Here is a 15,460-nt window from a genome sequence, read left to right as displayed (position 1 = left end):
GAGAAATCCCCAGAAAAAAAAATTGAATGAGATGAAAATAACCAAATTACTGGATGCAGAGTTTAAAATAATGATTGTGAGAATGCTCAAAGATCTTAGAGCAACAATGGAGGGACATAATGTGCACCTCAATAAAGAGATAGCAAGCACCAAAAAGGACACTGAAATCATAAAAAACGAACCAGTGAGAAATGAAAAATACAATATCAGAAATGAAGACTACATTAGAAGGAATAAAAAGTAGGCTGGAGCCTGACCTGTGGTGGTGCAGTGGATAAAGCGTCGACCTGGAAATGCTGAGGTCACCGGTTCAAACCCTGGGCTTGCCTGGTCAAGGCACATATGGGAGTTGATGCTTCCAGCTCCTCCCCCCTTCTCTCTCTCTGTCTCTCCTCTCTCTCTCTCTCTCTCTCTCTCTGTCTCTCCCTCTCCTCTCTAAAATGAATAAATAAAAAAAAATAAAAAATAAATAAATAAAATAAAATTAAAAAAAAGGTAGGCTGGATGAAGCCGAGGATCAAATCAGTGATTTAGAGGACAAGATAAACAAAAGCACAGAAAGAGAGCACCAAAAGGAAAAGAGGCTCAAAAAGTCTGAGAAAACTCTAACAGAACTCTGTGACACCATGAGGAAAAACAACATCCACATCATAGGGGTTCCTGAAGAAGAAAAATAACAAGGAACTTAGAGAACCTGACTGAAGAAATCATAGCTGAAAACTTCCCTAAACTGATGAAGGAAAAAGTCACACAAGCACAAGAAGCACAGAGAGTCCCATTAAAGAGGAACCCAAAGAGGCCTACACTAAGACACATCATAATTAAAATACCAAATTAAGGGATAAAGAAAGAATACTAAAAGTTGGAAGAGAAAAGCAGTCTATTATGTACAGAGAAGCCCCCATAAGGATGACATCTGACTTCTCAACAGAAACACTAGAAGCCAGAAGGGAATGGCAAGAAATATTCAAAGTAATGTGAAAACAAGAGCCTACAACCAAGACTTCTTTATCCAGCAAGGGTATCATTTAGAATTGAAAGTGAAATAAAAATCTTTCCCAACAAAAAAACTCAAGGAATTCATTACAACCAAACCAATGCTGCAAGAAATGTAAAGGGGCCGTTTGTAAACAGAACAAAGAGAAAAAAAATCTAGAAAAAGATGAACGTAGATTTAAAGAAAAAAAATGGTAATAAACAAATACATATCAATAATGACCTTAAATGTAAATGGATTAAATGCTCCAATCAAAAGATATAGGGTAGCTGCATGGATAAGAAAACAGGACCTGAACATATGCTGTCTAAAAGAGTCCCACCTCAAAACAAAAGAGACAGACAGACTGAAAGTGAAGAGATGAAAAAAGAATATTTCATGCATATAGAAATTGAAAAAAAGTTGAGGTAGCAATACTTATATCTAACAAAATAGACTTTAAAACAAAGGCTATAGTAAGGGATGAATGAAGAAGGTCACTATATAATGATAAAGGGAGCAATCCAACAGGAAGATATAACCATTATAAATATCTATGTGCCCAATATAGGAGCGCTTAAATTTACAAAGCAATTTTTGGTGGACTTAAACGGTGAGATCAACAGCAATACTATATTAGTAGGAGATTTCAATGCCCCACTAACATCACTGGAGAGATCCTCAAGAAAGAAAATTAATAAAGAAACATCAGCCTTAAAGAATATACTATATATCCAGTTGATCAATCTATATTTAATAAATATCTTCAGAACCATTCACCCTAAAGCAGAATATACATTCTTTATAAGTGCTCTTAGAACATTCTCTAGGATAAACCACATGCTAGGACACAAAACAAGTCTCAATAAATTTAAGAAGATTGAAATCATATCAAGCATCTTCTCTGATCAAAATGACATAAAACAAGGCCCTGGCCAGTTGGCTCAGTGGTAGAGTGTCAGCCTGGAGTGCATGAGTCCCGGGTTCAATTCCCGGCCAGGGCATATAAGAGAGGCGCCCATCTGCTTCTCCACCCCTTCCCCTCTCCTTCCTCTTTGTCTCTCTCTTCCCCTCCTGCAACCAAGGCTCCATTAGAGCAAAGTTGGTCCAGGCGCTGAGGATGGCTCTATGGCCTCTGCCTCAGGTGCTAGAATGGCTCTGGATGCAACAGAGCAACGCCCCAGATGGGCAGAGCATCGCCCTCTGGTGGGCATGCCAGGTGGATCCCAGTTGGGCACATGCAGGAGTCTGTCTGACTGCCTCCCCGTTTCCAACTTTAGAAAAATACAAAAAAAAAAAAAAAAAAAAAAGACATGAAACAAGAAATCAACTACAATGGAAAAACTAAAAAACATTTAAACACTTGGAGACTAAACAGTATGTTATTAAATAACAAATGGGTTAACAATAAGATCAAAAAAGAAATCAAAACTTTCCTTGAAACGCATGAAAATAAACATACAACAACTCAAAATTTATGGGACACAGCAAAAGCAGTCCTGAGATGGAAGTTCATAGCATTACAAGCATACTTTAAGGAGCAAAAAAAAGGCCCTGGCCGGTTGGCTCAGCGGTAGAGTGTTGGCCTAGCGTGCGGAGGACCCGGGTTCGATTCCCAGCTAGGGCACACAGGAGAAGCGCCCATTTGCTTCTCCAACCTTCCGCCGCGCCTTCCTCTCTGTCTATCTCTTCCCCTCCCGCAGCCAAGGCTCCATTGGAGCAAAGATGGCCCAGGCGCTGGGGATGGCTATGTGGCCTCTGCCTCAGGCGCTGGAGTGGCTCTGGTCGCAACATGGCGACGCCCAAGATGGGCAAAGCATCGCCCCATGGTGGGCGTGCCGGGTGGATCCCGGTCGGGCGCATGCAGGAGTCTGTCTGACTGTCTCTCCCTGTTTCTAGCTTCAGAAAAATGCAAAAAAAAAAAAAAAAAAAAGCAAAAAAAAGCGCAAATAAAAAACTTAACCCTACATCTAAAAGAACTAGAAAAACAACAACAAACAAAGCCCAGATGAAGCAGAAAAAAGTAAATAATAAATATCAGAGTGGAAATAAATGACATAGAGGTTAAAAAAACAATACAAAATATCACTGAAACCAAGAGCTGGTTCTTTGAAAAGGAAAACAAAATTGATGAACCTTTAACCAGACTCACTTCCCCAAAAAAAGAGAGAGGACTCAAATAAAATTAGAAATGAGAGTGGAGAAGTAACAACTGACACAGCAGAAATACAAAGGATTATAAGAAAATACTATGAAGAACTGTATGCCAAAATATTAGATAACCTAGGTGAAATGGACAAATTCCTTGAAACATATATGCTTTCAAAAATCAATCTGGAAGAATCAGAAAACCTAAACATACCAATTACATCAAATGAGGCTGAAACATTTGACTCCCAACAAACAAAAGTCCTGGCCACATGGCTTCACAGGCAAACATTATGAAATAAAAAAGAACGAACTCCTATCTTTCTCAAGCTATTTGAAAAAATTCAAGAGCAGGAAAGACTTCCAAGCTCCTTTTATGAGGCAAGCATAATCCTCATTCCAAAAGTGAGTAAAGACACTACAAAGAGAGAAAACAATAAGCCAAAATCCATGATGAACTTAGATGCTAAAATTCTCAACAAAATATTAGGAAACCGGATCCAGAAATACATGAAAAAGTCATACATCATGATCAAGTGGGATTTATTCTGGGGAGGCAAGGCTGGTACAATATTAACAAATCAATCAATGTGATTCATCACATAAACAAAAGGAAGGAGAAAACCCTCATGATAATATCAATAAACGCAGAAAAAGCATTTGATAAAATCCAGCACCCATTTATGATCAAAACTCTCAGCAAAGTGAGAATACAGAAAACATACCTAAACATGATAAAGACCATCTATGACAGACTCACAGCCAACATCATACGCAATAAGCAAAAATTAAGCAATCTGCTTAAGATCAGGAACAAGGAAGGAGTGCTCCTTTTTACCACTCTTACTGAACATAGTTCTGGAAGTCCTAGCCACAGCAATCAGACAAGAAGAAATAAAAGGCATCCAAATTGGAAAAGAAAAAGTAAAACTATCAGTATTTGCTGATGACATCATACTATACATAGAGAACCTTAAAGTCTGTCAAAAAACTACTTGACCTGATAAATAAATTCAGCAAGGTGGCAGGATATAAAATTAATATTCAGAAATCAGAGGCATTTTTATATACCAACAATGAACTGTCTGAAAGAACAATTAAGAAAACAATCCTTTTCACTATTGCAACAAAAAAATAAGGTATCTAGGAGTAAATTTAACCAAGGAAGTTAAAGACTTGTACTCAGAAAAATATAAAACATTGATAACAGAAATCAAGGAAGGTACAAACAAGTGGAAGCATACACCGTGTTCATGGATAGGAAGAATAAACATCATTAAAATGTCTATATTACCCAAAGCAATCTATAAACTCAATGCAATTCCTATTAAAATACCAATGGCATACTTCAAAGATATAGAACACATTTTTCAAAAAAATTTTTGGAACCAAAAAAGAACACGAAGAGTCTCAGCAATCTTGAAAAAGAAGAATAAAGTGGGAGGTATCACACTTCCTCATACAAGGCCAATGTACTCAAAACAGCTTGGTACTGGCATAAGAACAGGCATATAGATCAATGGAACAGAACAGAGAACTCAGAAACAAACACACACCTTTATGGACAACTGATATCTGACAAAGGAGGTAAGAGCATACAATGGAGTAAAGACAGTCTCTTTAACAAAGGGTGTTGGGAAAATTGGAAAGTTACTTGCAAAAAAATGAAACTACACTACCAAATTACACCATACACAAAAATGAATTCAGAATGGATAAAAAATTTAAATGTAAGTCATGAAACCATAAGCATATTAGAAGAAAACATAGGCAGTAAGCTCTCCGACATCTATCGCAGCAATATATCATATTTGCTGATTTATCTCCACGAGCAAGTAAAGGACAGGATAAACAAATGGGACTATATAAAGCTTAAAAGCTTTTGCACAGCTAAAGACAATATGAACAAAATAAAAAGACAAACCACACAATGAAAGAACATATTCGACAATATGTCTGATAAGGGTTAAAACCAAAATTTATAAAGAATTTATAAAACTCAACACCAGGAAGATAAACAATCCAATCAAAAAATGGGGAAAAGAAATGAAGAGACACTTCTCCAGAGAGGACATACAGATGGACAATAGGCATATGAAAAAGTGTTCAACATCACTAATCATTAGAGAAATGCAAATTAAAACCACAATGAGATATTACCTCACACCTGTCAGAATGGTGCTCATTAACAACACAACACATAATAAGCGCTGGCAAGGATATGGAGAAAAGGGAACCCTCCTGCACTGCTGGTGGGAATGCAGACTGGTGCAGCCACTGTGGAAAACAGTATGGAGATTCTTCAAAAAATTAAAAATGGAAATGCCTTTTGACCCAGGTATCCCACTTTTAGGAATATATCCTAAGAATACCAAATCACTGATTCAAAAAAAACATGCACCCCCATGTTTATTGCAGCATTGTTTACAATAGCAAATATCTGGAAACAGCCCAAATGTCCATCAGTGAATGAGTGGATTAAAAAGCAGTGGTACATATACACAATGGAATACTACTCAGCCATGGAAAAGGAAATCTTACCTTTTGCAACAACATGGATGGACCTGGAGAATATTATGCTAAGTGAAATAAGCCAGGCAGAGAAAGAAAGATATCATATGACCTCACTCATTTGAGGAATTTAATGAACAATGTGAACTAAGGAATGGAATAGAGGTAGAAGGGGGCTCAAAGGGACCAGAGGGAAAGCGGTCAGAGGGAAAGGGGATGAGAGGATGGGATCAGAGAATGGAAAGAGATTAGTGAAATCATATATACATAACACAGCGTTATAGAGAACAGTACACAAGTCCTGAAGGAAAGCAGGGAGGGTGTTGGGGGGAGGCGTCAAAGGGGATATCAAGGGGAACACTGGGGTGGGGGGAGGGAGATATATTCAGGGGGACACTTGAATCTACATATGGAAGCACAATAAATTAAAATCAATAAAAACTTAAAAAGTCCGTCTCTGCCTCCTGTCTCACTGAATAAAAAAACAAATACAAACTTGATATACTATTTCATCCCCATGAAAGTGAAAATTATTTTTAAAAAGTGAAATATAACAGGTGTTTATGAGGATCTGGAAAAATAAAAACCCTTGTGCACTGTTGGTAGAAATGTAAATTAGGCAGGTGCTATGGAATATCGTTTGATTCTCGAAATATTAAATACAGAATTACCATATGACCCAGCAGTTCCACACCTGAGTATATATACCCAAAAGAACTATAAATAGGGACTCAAATAGATAATACTTTTACACCAAGGTTCACAGCCAATGGTCAAAAGGTGGAAACAACCCAACTGTCCATCAACAGATGAATAAACATTATTTACAACAGCCAAAAGGTGAAAATAACTCAAGTATCAACCAACAGATGAGTAAACAAAATATGGCATATACATACAATGCAATTATTATTCAGGTACAAAAATGGAATGAAGATCTGATACATGCTGCAACACAGATGAATCTTAAAAACATGCTAAATGAAATAAGCCATACACAAAATAATAATATATAATACATAATATATATAATAAAATAATTATTCCATTTATATAAAGTATCTAGAATATGCAAATTCACAAGCCAGAAAATAGAACAGAAGTTACCAAGGCATGGGAGAAGAGAAAAGAGGGGAGTTATTGTTTAATAAGAGTAGGATTTCTTTTGAGATGATGAAAGGTTCTATAATAGATATTGTGGAAAGTAATATAACATTGTGAATGCACTTAATGACAATAAATTGTGCACTTAACATTGGTTTTTAATAAAGGACAAATAAAATAAATAGCAGGAAAGACAAGGACAAAAGAAAAAAGATGACAAATATGGAACATATTAGAAAAACAGCAAATTTAATCTAATCACATTAATATTTAATTAAATATTCCAAACAATAAAGACCAAAATTATGAGAATGAAAATAAACAAGACCTGACAATATTCTGTCTATAAGATCTACACTTTAAATAATGTTTACTTATTTTTAAAATTTTTTATTAATTTTAATTTATTGTGTTAACATGTACTCAAGTGTCCCACTCAATACAATTCTCTCACGCTCACCCCCTTGTCCAGCATTGCCTGCCCCTCCCCGTTCCCTCTGAGATTTGCTGTCCTGTTATCTGTATCTATGTGTTATGTATATATAATTTCACTAATCCCTTCACCTTCTCTGATCCCATCTTCTCATTCCCTTCCCTCTGACAGCTGTCCCTCTGCTCCCTGCGACCCCACCTCTGCCTCTATTCTGTTCCTCAGTTCACTTTGTTCATTAGATTCCACATATAAGTGAGATCATATGATATCTGTCTTTCTCTTCCTGGCTTATTTCACTTAACATAATAGTCTCCAAGTCCATCCATGCCATCACAAAAGGTAAACTTTAAAAAATATAATTATGTAACATTAGAACAGACATAGAGATAAATGGAACGGAGTAGAATCCAAAAATATACCTTCAGCCTGACCAGTCGGTGGCACAGTGGATAGAGCGTCAGACTGGGAAGAAGAGGGCCCAGTTTCGAAACCCCGAGGTCACCAGCTTGAGTGCGGGCTCATCTGGTTTGAGCAATGCTCACCAGCTTGAGAACAAGGTCGCTGGCTTGAGCAAGGAGTCACATGGTCTGCTGTAGCTCCCCGATCAAGGCACATATGAGAAAGCAATCAATGAACAACTAAGTGCCGCAGCAGAAAATTGATGCTTCTCATCTCCCTCCCTGCCCTTCCTGTCTGTCCCTATCTCTGTCTCTGTTTCTGTCACAAAAAAGAAATATATATATATGTATACACATACATACACACACACACACACACACACCTATACATATATGGTCAATTGATTTCTACAAAAGGTCCAAGGTAATCCAGTAGAGATAGAAAGATCTTTTCAACAAACCGTACTGGATCAGCTGGATATCTTCAAGAGGAAAATAAGCTTTGACAATACAACAAAAATTACCTTTGCATGAATCATAGATCCCAATACAAAACAAAACTATAAAACTAAAAGAAAATCTAGGAGAAATTCTTTGCTAACACAGGAGAGGAAGAGATAGTCTTTAAAAATTTTTTTAGTCTACGGCCATACCACCCTGAACGCGCCCGATCTCGTCTAAAAATTTTTTTAATTTATTGATTAAGGCCTGCCCTGTGGTGGCACAGTGGGTAAATCGTCGACCTGGAACGCTGAGGTCACCGGTTTGAAACCCCGGGCTTGCCTGGTCAAGGCACATATGGGAGTTGATGCTTCCTGTTCCACCCCCTCTTCTCTCTTTCTCTCTGCCTCCTCTCTCTAAAATGAATAAACTAAACAAAAAAAAATTATTGATTAATTTTTAGAGAGAGAGGTAGGGATTAAGATAAACATCAATTTGTCATTCCACATGTTAATGAACTCATTGGTTTAGTCTTTCATGTGTCTTGATAGAGAACTGAACCTGCAACATTGGTTTATTGGGACCCAGCTACGGCAGAAAAGACAGTTTAAGACTTAAGATACGGACCCAAGAGTACAAAGTATAAAACAAAACAGATACATTAGGCTTCCTCAAAAATTAACATTTCTGGGTGTTTGCAGCCGCCACTGTGCTCTGAGCTCCAGCCAAAGGAAAAGTTGGGTAAGTACAGAGGTCTCTACATCATGCCTCATACCAAGCACACTGCCTGCAAAGCAACTGGTGGTAAGCACCAAGGAAACGACTGGCTACCAAAACAGCTGGAAGGAAAGCTCCCTCTATTGGAGGGGTGAAGAACCTCATCGTTATAGGCCCGGTACTGTGATACTTCATGAAATTAGACGTTATCAGAAGTCCACAGAACTTCAGATTTGCAAACTTCCCTTCCAGTGTCTGGTGTGTGAAATTGCTCAGGATTTCAAAACAAATCTGTGCTAGCCCTGGCCGGTTTGCTCAGTGGTAGAGTGTCAGCCTGGCGTGAAGGAGTCCCAGGTTCGATTCCCGGCCAGGGCACACAGGAGAGGCGCCCATCTGCTTCTCCACCCCTCCCCCTCTCCTTCCTCTCTGTCTCTCTCTTCCCCTCCTGCAGCCAAGGCTCCATTGGAGCAGTTTGCCCGGGCGCTGAGGAGGGCTCTGTGGCCTCTGCCTCAGGCGCCAGAATGGCTCTGATTGCGGCAGAGCGAAGCCCCAAGATGGGCAGAGCATCGCCCCCTGGTGGGCAGAGCGTTGCCCCCTGGTGGGCGTGCAGGGTGGATCCCTGTCGGGCGCACGCAGGAGTCTGTCTGACTGCCTCCCCATTTCCAACTTCAGAAAAGAAAAGAAAAAACAAACAAACAGATCTGTGCTTCCAGAGTCCAGCTATTGGTACTCTGCAGGAGGCAGGTGAGGCATATCTTGTTGGCCTTTATGAAGACACCAACCTGTGTGCTATCCATGCCATAAACGTGTAACAATTATGCTAAAAGACATCGAGCTAGCATGCCGCATACATAGAGAACATGTTTAAGAATTCACTATGATTAGAAATATTTAATGCTTAAAAAAAATTTTTTTTCTTCTTCCTGTTATTGGTAGTTCTGAACGTTAGATACTTTTTTTCCCTAGGGTCAAAAGTTACCTAAGTATATGACTGCAAGTGGAAAACAAGGGACAGAAATCAGGCAGAATTGGCAATTTTTTCATTTTTATTTATGTGTGATTTTTTAAAAAAAGATTCTGTTGATTTTAGAGAGAGGAGAGAGAGCTAGAAGGAGAAGGGAGGAGTGGGAAACATCAACATGTAGTAGTTACTTCTCCTTTGTGCCTTGACTAGGCAAGACTGGGATTTCAAACCAGCGACCTCAGCATTCCAGATCATTGCTTTTTAAACTGCAACCACCACAGGTCAGGCAGAATTTTTAAAATACAAATACAGGGACATAAAGCATTACTGCAAGTCAAAATGTTTCAGTGAATGAGTTTCAGCAGTTCAACTCTATAACAACATACAAACCTGTTAAATTTTTCTGGACAATGCCAGCATTTGAATTTTTTAAAACAAGTAAATGTCTTATTGATTGCAATTAAATGGTGTTTGTAGCATTTTTATCATACAGTAGATTCCATCCATTCATTTGCTGAGTTGTCCTACATGCAAGTACATGTTTTTATTTTATTTTTTTTATTTATTTATTTTTTTTCTGAAGCTGGAAATGGGGAGAGACAGTCAGACAGACTCCCGCATGCGCCCGACCCAGGGGCGACGCTCTGCCCACCAGGGGGCGATGCTCTGCCCCTCTGGAGCCTCGCTCTGCCGCAACCAGAGCCACTCTAGCGCCTGGGGCACAGGCCAAGGAGCCATCCCCAGCAACCAGGCCATCTTTGCTCCAATGGAGCCTTGGCTGCGGGAGGGGAAGAGAGAGACAGAGAGGAAGGAGGGGGTGGGGGTGGAGAAGCAAATGGGCGCTTCTCCTATGTGCCCTGGCCGGGAATCGAACCCGGGACCCCTGCACGCCAGGCCGACGCTCTACCACTGAGCCAACCAGCCAGGGCCGCAAGTACATGTTTTTAATGTTGTCTGTCTTCCGTGCTGTTCCTGTAAGTTTGCTATTAAAATACATTAAACTATAGCCTGACCAGGCGGTGGCGCAGTGGATAGAGCATCGGACTGGGATGAAGAGGACCCAGGCTCAAGACCCTGAGGTCACCAGCTTGAGCGCGGGCTCATCTGGTTTGAGCAAAGCTCACCAGCTTGGACCCAAGGTCACTGGCTTGAGCAAGGGGTTACTCGGTCTGCTGTAGCCCCACGGTCAAGGCACATAGGAGAAAGCAGTCAATGAACAACTAAGGTGTCGCAATGAAAAACTAATGATTGATGCTTCTCATCTCTCTCTGTTCCTGTCTGTCTGTCCCTATCTATCCCTCTCTCTGACTCTCTCTCTGTCTCTGTAAAAAAATAAAATAAAATAAAATACATTAAACTATAAAAAAAGATCCTATTCAAAATAAAAGGAAACCATATACTGGGAGCAAACATTAACCGTATACATATCTCACAAAAGATTTGTATCCAGCATATATAAAGACCTCTTACAACTCCATAATGTAGACACCCAGTTTGAAACAAGGGCAAAATATCTAGACAGACACTTCACAAAATAAGAAACAAAATGTAAAATAAATACACAAAAGCAGGCCCAACATCATTAGTGTTTATGTAAATGCAAATTAAAATCACAAAGAGATGCCACTACACAACTTATTATTAGACTGGCAAAAATTAAAATGATTCATGATATTTAACACTAAAGGATATAATGCCAATAGGACTCTCATTCACTGCTGTGGGAGTATAAAATAGTACAACCATTTTGGAAAATAGTATAGCAAATCTTAAGTTAATCATAATACTTACAGATGACTAAGAAATTGCACTCCTAGGTTTTTACCTATGAGCACTAAAAATAAGTGTTTATAGAAGCTTTATTCACAATGAAAACAACGCAAATATGTCTCAGAAGCTGAATGGATAAACAATGTGACATATGCAAATAGTGAAATACATTCATTAAATGAATATACTGTATACTGAATAATTCTATGTACATGAAATTCAAGAAAAGAAAAAATGAAATCTCTAATAACCAAAAATTTGTGTTGGAAATGGGGAGATAGACTCAAAAGAAACAAAGCAACTCTGGGGGATGATAGAAGTATTCTTATGGTGGTAATTATATCAATGTGTACATATGTCGGGAGCCGATCAACGACTGCTGGCTGACAAGGTCACAGCAGCAGAAGACCCACAACTGCAGGCTGACAAGGTCACAGCAGGAGAAGACCCACAACTGCTGGTTGACAAGGTCACAGCAGGAGAAGACCCACAACTGCTGGCTGACAAGGTCACAGCAGGAGAAGACCCACAACTGCTGGCTGACAAGGTCACAGCAGAGGAAGATCAAAAACTGCTGATTGACAAAGTCACAGCAGAGAAGACCAACGGCTGCTGGTTGACAAAGTCACCGCAGTGAAGACCAATGGCTGCAGGTTGACAAAGTCACCGCAAAGGAAAGGCACAACGATACTTCCCCCTTTGACTTTTTGAATTAATCTGGCCTTATATCCCCCCTTTTTCTGGGTGTGTGCTATTATTTGTGGCACAGGGATAATAGTACCGTGCTTTCCCTGTAGATTTGTAGTAATTTCTTTGGAAATGAGACAGAAGGTGTAAGTTCCACAGAAAAGCCTGTAAGCCCCTTGAACTGGGCTCATAAACATAAGAGGCTGGCTATGATATCCCTCGTTAAGGGTTAAGTTTGTAGGAGAATTCCTTCTTAATCATGTTAGAAAGAATAGATTGTGACTTGTGAATGGGTAGGAGGCAGTGGCTGTGCACAAAGCACCTTTCGGCCTTCACTTAATTCATCATTTTTCCTCCCTAGCCTTTTCATGTGATAGAGTAGAGAAACTTTCCTTTCTTCTTGCTTACCTGACCTGCAGATAGTGGAACACTCTAAGAAGAATATAGTTAGAACTTAACTAGTGTGTGAATATAGTAAATAAATAAAATTTGACTAGACAATAGAATCTTAGGTAAGGTGTTATGGAATGGCCCGTTGCGTGGCCTGGGATGGGAATGCAGTCAGCAAGAAAAGGATGTTTTGCTAAGAGACTTGTTTTATGACTGAAGGCAGTTACTGGGCTTTCTCAGTGAGACATTCTCATGAGATTTATATACTTTCCCAAGGTTTTTCATTCAGATAATAAAGAGGAATATGGAAGAATCCATAGAAGCAATAGCAATTAATGCCTTCTGATATTATGTTGCTACTAAGCTATCTTGCAGGTGCACTCTATATATCTTTAAGCAAAAGTTACTCTTGATGTTATGACAATTTCTTAATAAGCAAGCCTTTTGAAGTCTTGTGAGAAAAATTAGGACACTGCATGAATTCAAGGCCATTTGCCTGAGCAAGCGGTGGGCCTTTGCTAGTCCTTAATGATTTCGTCTGCTAATCTCTCTCTGTGCCCTTGACTCACAACAACAGTAAAGTAGAGTTATTAATTAGTACTAATCTTTTAGAAGTTTGTACCAATATTGTTATTGCTATTGTATAACTGTACTTTGAATAACTTACCACCTGATTTATAGTTTATAGATATGAATTAACTGTTATCTGGAAACATGTAACCATAGTGAAACAAAATACCATGTGATTGTAACTTAGTGTGTGTGCATAAAAAGAAAGCTAGACCAGCATTTGGTAGAGATGCCTGGCAGTAAATGCTAACAAGAGAATAAAGAGAAAAGAATTTGGCTGTCTCACTCGATTTTTGCCGACGCCGTCTCCTCCTGTGGGACCCCTGGATCCCCCCCGGGGCTGGACCCCGGCATACATATATGCCAAATCCCATCATAGTGTACACTTCATATGAATGCATTTTATTGTTTATAAGTTATACAGACACAAAGTTAATTTTTACAAACAATTTAAATCAGTATTTTTCTTGATGTTTCCCAAGTAATACCCACCCCACTGTCAATCTCTCTTGTACCCAAGTTCCTCGTTCCATTTCTCTACTCAAATCCACCATTCATTAGTCCAACCCCCCTTTGGAAGTAAGGGACTATATATTTAAAGTACAATAGAAATGTACCTTAGAAATTTCTTTAAAAAAAATTCTTTCAAAGGAGAAAAAGGAAGAAATGGGTGAGGTAGACTACAGAATGAAAAAAAGACAAAAAAAGGGAAAGAAGGGAGCATGAAAAGACAAATGATGAGAAGAGAAATGAAAGAAGGAATATATAGTAACTTGACAAGATGATGTATGTGAATATACTTTAAAATTATAAAGACCAAGCCAATATGAAGTATTGCTATTAACATTCAGTAAAGTAAAAAAAAAAGTGTATGGAATGAAGAAAATGAGAACTGAATGAAATGGTAGTTAATTGGAGTTTGTTCACTGAAAACAGGAAAGTAGTACCTGTATATTTTAACTTAAAAGTTTATATATAGGGACATTACCTAGCCTTCACTTCTAGTTCCTCCTTTTAATTTGCATTTATTACATAAAAAAACCTTACTAAAAAGTTTGGAACTTCCCAGCTCCCTTTCCTCAAGTCTCCTTAGGCCAGATGAGGATACATGTCCATATCAAAACAATTGTAGAAAAGAATGAAACTATATAGACAAATCATGATTGAAGCCCTGGAACAGAAGTGTGACCCTTTCCTTGATCCCAGGGTTACTAAGAAGATGACAACTCAGCAAGTCTTGAACTCTTCCAGAAAGGAAGAATGGGGGAGAAAAAAATTGGGAAATTAACCCATAACTGACAGAGTATAGATACATATGCTTGGGAAAACACATTAAAATGTAACTGCTGGCATCCTGTTTTGAAAAATAGAGATCCTATTCAATTGTTCTTTCCTAAAACATACAGGGGAGGTCTTCAGGAATAGTTGGTGACAAATTCAGCACTTTTCTTAACCAGAAGCTCTGGATAAACTTGTAAAGTGAGTAACACAGACTATATACTTTAGATACAGAGATTTTTCAAAGCAGTTATTACCAATCCCTGTTGCTGCTATACAAAAACCTTCATAAATCTCTATGTACCATCCCATTCTGATCATCATGCCTTTATAATTGTACACACCAAAATAAATTAGCTGTAAAATATTATCACCAGATAACTAACTTAGCCATTTTGAGTTACATGGTGTTAACTGACGAGATTTTAAAGAACAGTTTGCCAGATATGATTTCAGAACTTTTTTCCCAAAGTAGATTTTAGTTGTAATATAATATGAAAATAATATAGATTGTCACCACTGACCAAGGAATATATTCCTAGTTATGATAATAAAATTATATCAGCATTGTCTTACATTTGAATATGGAAAACACATTGCTGACTCATTGAAATGAATTTCAAGTCCCTGGCACAAAAATTAAAATAAATGAATATAGGCCCTGGCAGGTTAGCTCAGTGGTAGAGCGTCGGCCTGGCGTGCAGGAGTCCTGGGTTCGATTTCCGGCCAGGGCACAAGTGCCCATCTGCTTCTCCACCCTTCCCCCTCTCCTTCCTCTCTGTCTCTCTCTTCCCCTCCCGCAGCCAAGGCTCCATTGGAGTAAAGTTCGCCCGGGTGCTGAGGATGGCTCTGTGGCCTCTGCCTCAGGTGCTAGAATGGCTCTGGTCACAACAGAGCAACACCCCAGATGGGCAGAATATCCCCCCTGGTGGGCATGCCAGGTGGATCCTGGTCAGGCGCATGCGGGAGTCTGTTTGACTGCCTCCCCATTTCCAACTTCAGAAAAACACAAAAAATACAAAAAAAGTAAAAATAAAATAAATAAATGAATATAACTGTATCTTATTTTACTA

At 38.8% G+C, this 15,460-nt stretch overlaps 1 protein-coding gene and 1 pseudogene across 2 annotated transcripts in view; one reads left to right on the top strand and one right to left on the bottom strand.

The window, feature by feature from the left end:
- COG5 (component of oligomeric golgi complex 5) overlaps positions 1 to 15,460 on the bottom strand; it is a 484,934-nt gene that overhangs the window by 399,814 nt on the left and 69,660 nt on the right. The gene's annotated exons all lie outside the window — the stretch shown is intronic.
- Positions 8,776 to 9,596, top strand: LOC136334000 (histone H3.3A-like; annotated as a pseudogene).

Source organism: Saccopteryx bilineata, chromosome 4 (assembly GCF_036850765.1).
Source record: "Saccopteryx bilineata isolate mSacBil1 chromosome 4, mSacBil1_pri_phased_curated, whole genome shotgun sequence".
NCBI lineage: Eukaryota > Metazoa > Chordata > Mammalia > Chiroptera > Emballonuridae > Saccopteryx > Saccopteryx bilineata.
Note: the sequence above shows the minus strand (reverse complement) of the source record. Positions and strands in the feature narration are given on the sequence as shown.